The sequence below is a fragment of the Oratosquilla oratoria genome, chromosome 1, assembly GCF_046742065.1.
Source record: "Oratosquilla oratoria isolate Oo_2021 chromosome 1, ASM4674206v1, whole genome shotgun sequence".
Taxonomy (NCBI): Eukaryota; Metazoa; Arthropoda; class Malacostraca; order Stomatopoda; family Squillidae; genus Oratosquilla; species Oratosquilla oratoria.
This window is the reverse complement of record NC_134777.1, coordinates 76,551,135-76,558,634: the sequence shown is the minus strand read 5'-3', so window position 1 is coordinate 76,558,634 and position 7,500 is coordinate 76,551,135. Positions and strand designations below refer to the sequence as shown.

General features: G+C 42.9%; 1 protein-coding gene across 1 annotated transcript in view; it reads right to left on the bottom strand.

The window, feature by feature from the left end:
- The window catches only part of LOC143040575 (ergosterol biosynthetic protein 28 homolog), a 624,496-nt gene that overhangs the window by 451,448 nt on the left and 165,548 nt on the right, over positions 1–7,500 (bottom strand). The gene's annotated exons all lie outside the window — the stretch shown is intronic.

Sequence of the window (7,500 nt, the reverse complement as noted above, 5' to 3'; positions counted from 1 at the left end):
GAGAGAGAGAGAGAGAGAGAGAGAGAGAGAGAGAGAGAGGGAGAGAGAGAGAGAGAGAGAGAGAGAGAGAGAGAGAGAGAGAGAGAGAGAGAGAGAGAGAGAGAGAGAGAGAGAGAGAGAGAGAGAGAGAGAGAGATCGCGAACGAGTGATATGCAGGCAATACACGAGCCCCCAACCTCTCCCGAGGATGAAAAGCTGACAGCGAGAGGGAGGGAGGGAGGGAAGGAGTGAGAGGGAGAGAGGACAAGAGAGAAGAATGAAATCTATGATAAAAGAAAATTTGCAACGGCACGAAAGTACAAGAAAAAAAGAAAAAAAAGGCGATAAATTACGAAATGGATGGGGGGAAACGAAGAAACAAGAACAAAAAAGAACATTGAACAACGAGGAAGAAATCAGTAAGAAAGCGTGAGAGAACAAAAGACGTGTACAACACAATGAAAATGAATACTGAAACGAGACAGAAGAAGAACATCAAGATAATGACGATACATATATAAAACGATGAACACACGGAGGAGGGAAGAGAACATGAATAAGAACAATGAGCTGTGGAAGAACAGAAACTGAACGATTTGAAGAACTTGTGACAAAATACGCTTACTGAGATTATTCGTACTTACATCCCGTTTAAGGACGGACATTCCCAAATCAGACTCGCCTAAAACGGCGTGGGAAAAAAAAAATTATTGCTAAAAAGAGACAGGCTTATAAAATACAAATATTCTGGTGTACCAAACGAATATCAAAATTATGTGATAATACAGAGGGATTAAAAGAAAATATAAAAAATGCGAAAATACGAAATGAATATCGCTGATAAACCCACAGAGATTCCCAAAGAATTGTATTTACATTAGAGATAAAAAGGTAATTAGGAATTACATTGGCCCACTATTATCTACTGACATTCAACTTGAATATTCAAATGAAGGAATGTGTGATATTCTAAACAACTACTTTAGCTCAGTATTTGTAAACAAAACACCTCAAAATGAAGTCCTAACTGAAGTTTGTGGTAAGTGTAGGGGAATCTCATTCAATAATGTAACTATAGCAAAAGAAAAAAAATTAAAAGACATATAGAAAAACTCAAAGTTGATAAAACACCAAGGCCTGACGGTTGGCATCCAAGAATCTTAAAGTAAATTAAAAACGAGATTGATGTTCCATAAGAAATTATTAACAAATAATAATAAATAAGTCATATCCGGAGATGTCCCAAGAGAATGGAAGTTAGCTAACGTTACCCCAATATCTAAAAAAGGTGACAAAAAGAAGCCAATGAATTATAGATTATAGATTATAAAGACCACGGACTAAAATATATTGTTTCCAAATATGCTGATGATACAAAACTGTGCGGAATGGAATATGACCTCTTAAACCAATTATATATTTAAGAAGATTTATATAAACTACACCAATGGTCTGAAAAGTGGCTATTGAAATTTAACACAAGTACAGTAAATGTAAGGTTATGCACATAGGTTAAAATAATAAGTACGATTACAAGTTATTTAGAAATTCATTAACAAAAGTGGATAGTGAAAAGGATCTCGGCGTAATTATCAGTAATGATCTCAAATCATCTAAGCAGTGTATTTCCGCCTCAGAGAAAGCAAATAAGATTCTAGGACTGATTGCGCGATCTTTTGATTTTAAAAGTCCATCTGTCATTAACAAGCTATATAAATCGTTAGTTCGTCCACATTTGGAATATGCTGTTTCCGTATGGTCACCGAATTTCATTCAAGACATTGGCAGACTGGAAAAAGTACAACGGCGAGACACAAAACTGACTCCAAACATAAAAAATAAACCATAAGAAAATCGACTAAAATATATGAATCTATTTTCCCTAAAAAAGCGTAGACTCAGGGGTGATTTGATATATGTCTTTAAGATTCTAAAGGGAATTGACATCAAAAGTGACGAAATTTTCACACTGAATGTGAATCAGATAAGAAATAATGGTCTCAAACTGTCACGAAGTAAATTTCATTTGGAACTGGGTACAAACAACTTCGCCAACCGTGTAGTTAATGAATGAAATAAACTTACTGCAGAGGCAGTGCAATGTAGTTCAGTTCGAAGTTTTAAGATTTATTCAGATAAACACCTAAGCAATATGCTGTAATAACTGCCATTTATATTTCATTTTATTTATTCATTACTCATTATTTATCTCTTAGCTTATTATAGATCATTACTTATTTATCCCACTTTTTTATTTACTTATCTATTTATATATTCATCCTTTTGTTTTTGTTTTTTTCATCCGGCCTAGTTATGGAACAAAAGGTCTCCTGTCGGCATGCTCTTCTTTTGTAATCCTTTGTAATGAACGCTTAATGAAGTAGTAGGCATGCTATATTTCCCCATCTATCGCTCCCTCTTCCCATTTCCCTCGCCTCTCTCCATCCCTCCAGCATTCCCGTCATATCACTTTGATGCTTTTTTTCTCCAGTTCCCCCTTTCTCCCATATTTATTCTCATCAACTCTGTCTCAATCTTGCTTTCCTCATGCTCCACCTCCTCCTCCTCCTCCTCCTTCTCCTACTCCTTTTCCTTCTCGTCCTACTCCCCTCCTCCTACTACTACTAATCCTTTCATCACTATAATGAATAATAATAAATAAATACACACACACGCGCACACGCACATATACACACAGACATATATACATATGTATGTATATATATATATATATATATACGTATATATATATATATATATACATATATATATATACACATATGTGTGTGTGTTTGTGTGTGTATGTGTGTGTGTGTGTGTGTGTGTGTGTGTTGAGAGAGTTGGAGTAACGACTCGAAACGCAGCGATACAGAAATTATTTCAGCCCTTGGCAGGATTCGAACCCGTACCACCGTAGTGACAGTCAGGGACTCTACCAACCGTATGTGTGCGTGTGTGTGTGTGTGTGTGTGTGTGTGTGTGTGTGTGTGTGTGTGTGTGTGTGTGTGTGTGTGTGTGTGTATGTATGTGTGTGTGCGTGTGTGTGTGTGTGTGTATACATATAAACATATATATTCATGCGTAATTTCTTCGATGATATCCTCACAAACTGTCATCATACTGTATATCTGTGTATATGACGATAAGCAGAAGGACATAATGATTAACTTTTTTCCGAGCGTTCTTGGTAGGAGTCATGAGACCATCTCTTCTCGCGTTTCGAAAAAGTGAAAACAAAGTCAAGAAAGAAAAGAATGCTCGTTGCCAACCCGAAACTCAAGCCAAGGGAGCGGGGCGAAGAAGAAGGAGGGAGGGAGGAAGGGAGAAAGGGAGGGAGGGAGGGAGGGGAGAGGGAGGGAGGGAGAAAAGGAGGGACGGGAGGAGGGAGAGAGAGAGGGAGAGAGGTAGGAAGGGAGGGAGAAAAGGAGGGACGGGAGGAGGGAGGGAGAAAAGGAGGGACGGGAGGAGGGAGGGAGAGAGGTAGGAAGGGAGAAAAGGACGGACGGGAGGAGGAAGACAGAAAGGGGGAAAGAGAGAGAGAGAAAGAGAGAGAGAGAGAGAGAGAGGGAAAGAAGGACGAACGGGAGGAGAGAGAGAAACGGGAGAGAAAAATAAAAATAAAAAAACGAACAGAGAGAAAGGAAGAGAGATGGGGGGCAGGGGAGAGAGAGGAATGAGGAAGAGGAGGAAAGTGGAAAAGGTGTAGGGATATGTGTCGGGACATGTGTCAGGACATGTGTCGGGACATGTGTCAGGACATGTGTAGGGACATGTGTCAGGACATGTGTAGGGACATGTATCGGGATATGTGTCGGGACAGGTGTCGGGACATGTGTCAGGACAGGTGTCGGGACATGTCAGGACAGGTGTTGAGACAGGCGTCAGGACAGGTGCCGGGATGTGTTGGAACAGGTATCGGGATAGGTGTAGGGACAAGTATCGGGACAGGTGAAGGGACCGTGGGTCAGAAAGGAGTGAAAAAAATAATAGCAATAACAATAACACGAACGCGAATAAGAAATGTGGCGGAGACGGACAGACACAAATAAACGACGAAAACGGACTCGCGTAGAAAACGGGGGGCGAGACTACATAACAAGAGAAAGGCATCAAGAGGGTAGAGAACGCGCTGTAAAAATAAATATTATAATAAATAAAAAATATTTTTTCAAAAATGTGTGTTGGGGGGATTCGTGGAAACGGGCGCGAATGGTGAATGACCTCAGGAGGAAGAGGTGAAGACGGAGGAAGAGGTGAGGACGGAGGAAGAGGAGTAAGTGGAGGCGAAGGAAGAGGAGGAGGAGGAGGTGGAGGAAGAAGAGAAGGTGGGTGCGGAGGAAGAGGAGGAGGAGGTGGAGGCGGAGGAAGAGGATGATGAGGTGGTGGAGGGCCAGGAATAAGAAGAGGAGGACGAGGTGGAGGAGGGACAGGAACAAAAAGAGGAGGAGGAAGTGAAGAAAGTGGTGGTGGAAATGGAAGAGGCGGAAGAGGAGGTGGAGAAGGAGGCGGAAGAGGTGGTGGAGGAGGAGGGGAATGAAGAGGAGGAAGACGGGCAAGCGATAAGAATATAAGGATGAAGGAGACTGCATGAGACCCGTAAGCCCTACACTAGGCAGTTCCATGTCTATTGCCACCTGTCATCCCTGTCTTATACAGGTGCGGGCGTTTGTGAAACTCAAAGAGAACGAATTCGGGATGAAGAGTTCGTGGAGAGAGAGATCGCAAAGGGTTGAGAAGTTCGGAATCCGAGATGCGTTCGTGAAGGAGGAGCGAGGAAGAGCGGTACAGTGTGACGAAGAGCTCTTTGAGTTCGACGAGTTCGAGCGAAGAGTTCGTAAAACGTTCGTAAACCGGGGTGGAGTGTTGGTACTGGTTTAGGAAAAGTTCGAGAGCCGAGTCTTAAAAGATGGAGAAGAGTTCGTAGTGCGGGCTGGAGAGTTGGTATTACATGAAAGAGTTCCCAGAGGTAGGTGTTCAGTGATTAAAGAATTTAAGTCCAGAAAACCAATAAGGGAATTCGTGAAGTAGAGGGGAAAAAAGAAGAAAAAAAAAAAAAAAGACCAAGAAAAATAAAAAAATAAAAAGTTCGGAAAGAGAGAGTAGCAGTCTGCGGACTCAGACAACGACTTCGTAAATCGGGTAGAACTCTTAGGTCGGAACTCTTAGCTCGTGCCCTCGAAAAGGCACTCCCTCCTCCAGGACTCCAGGCTGGTCAGGAGGAGAGAGTGGATGGAAAAATAAACAGAGGTGGGAATTAGAAGTGGATGCGGGGAAGATAATGCTATTAGTGTCTACAAAGGAGTGACAAACTCGGCAACGTTGGGGCCGTCCCAGGTAAAACGACCACAAGAGGGACACGAAAGAGGGGAGAGAGATGGTGGGAGTGCTGGGTGTGTGAGGGGGAGGGGGGGATGCCCAGAGTGTGAAGGATTTGTGAGGGAACAAAGGGATTGGGGAGATGGGGGAGCGGGTGGGAGTGATAGTAAGAGGGGAAGAGAAACAGTATGAAAATGGTGAAGAAGGATAGAAGAAGGAGGAGGAGGAGGAGGAGGAGGAGGAGGAGGAAGAGGAGGAGGAGGAGGAAGAGGAGGAGGTGGCGGGTAAGGAGGAAGAAGAGCACCTGACCGCACATAAGCCGACCTTCTTAATTCCCGAGCAAGTCCTTAAATCAGATTATCCTCACATCCGTAAAGAACAGGAAGAACAAAGAAGAGCGTTCCTCCCGTCCCTCCCCCGCCTCCCACAAGCAGAAATAGAAAAGGAAGACTAGCACTAACATCGGCCAGTACAAAGCAAACAAGTGTGGGATCAAGTATGCATGCACACACTATCATATATATATATATATATATATATATATATATATATATATATATATATATATATATATATATATATATATATATATGTATACATATCAGTACTAAGACTACGAATATTGGGAGGAGCCATGAGAAACAAATAAAGAGAAAAAAGAATTTGAAGATTGGAATGATTTGTTAAGACTGAAAATAGGAGACAAGCAAGAAAAGAGATAAAGAGAGGAATTGGTCAGATATGGACAGAAATAACAAGGAGAGGTACGAAGGCGGGAGATGTATAAGAGCAAAAGATTGAACTAAAAGTGAGAGAAGAGGAAAAAGATAAAGGAAAAGAGAAGGTTCGAGAGTCGGAGGGCAATGTGAAGGAGAGAAAAAGAGGGAAGGGGAGGGAGGGGGAGAAGGGCAGGCACTAAAGATGGGAGGTGAAGGAGAGGAAGAGAGTAAGCGGTAAGATTGGAATCTACGTGGTATGACAGAAGATGGAGATGTGGTGCTGAAAGAACAAAGAGGATGACGTAAAGAAGAAAAGCAAAAACAAGGAGAAGAAAACGAGAGAAAAGGAGAGGAGAAAAGAAGAGAGTAGAAGAGATGAAAGAACTGGAAAAAAGAAGAGAAGGGAGGGATATAAATTGAAATTGATCATTATTCTATTTTGAGCGGAGTCACAACTCATAAGAGAATGCTGCGTCAATCTGGTCCGTAAGGATGTCGCTGAAGTCCCCTGAAGATACTGGCTGGCTGCATATAACTGATGCAATCAATAGCCCATACACGGGGTGTGCGCGCGGGGGGGGGGAGCAAATACATCTTAGGTGGAGGGATGGGGGGGGGCATAGCACGAGAATTTGTTAGAAGCGATCAGTGTCAACTAGGGGGGGCGGCACGGGAGAGGTGGGGGAGAGGATAAATATTCGAGTGTTAGAGTGAGTGAGTGAGAGAGAGAGAGAGAGAGAGAGAGAGAGAGAGAGAGAGAGAGAGAGAGAGTGTGTGTGTGTGTGTGTGTGTGTGTGTGTGTGTGTGTGTGTGTGTGTGTGTGTGTGTGTGTGTGTGTGTGTGTGTTTGTTTTGGAAAGAATGCACGGGGAAGTAGAGAAAGGATCAAAGGAGGGGAGGAAGGGCACAGAATGTAAAAGAGAAGACGAAATGAAGACCAAGAGGAAGGAAGAGGAGAAGAGGAGGAGAAGAGGAAGAGGAGTAGGAGGAGTAGGAGGAGGTGGAGAAAGAGGAGAATAATAAAGAGTAGGCCTAAAAGGAGTTGAAAGAAGGTATGGATAAGAATTGTGAAAAAGGAAAAGAGGAAGAGAAGGAGGAGGATAGAGAAGGTAGAGGAGAAGGATGAGCAAAGGGAAGAAGAGTAACGGTAGAGATACAAAAAGAGGTAAAGAAAAGAAGAAGAGGAGAAGAGGGCGAGGATGAGGAAGAGGAAGAGAAGACGGAGGAGGAGGAGGAGGAGGAGGAAGAAGACAGGTATGAGGGGAGAGAACGGAAGAAGATGGGAGAGGAAAGGACAGAAAGGGGTGAGAAGAGGGAATAGAAAAAATAAAGATATGACGAGGAGAAAGACAGAAGGGCCCGGGAGGGGAGAGAAGTGAAGGGGAAAGAGGGAGAAAAGGTAAAGTAGGAGAGGAGTGAGGAGGGAACAGGGAAGAGGAGACGAAAGGAGAGAGGAGGAGAAAGAAAAACAGATAATGGAAGTAGA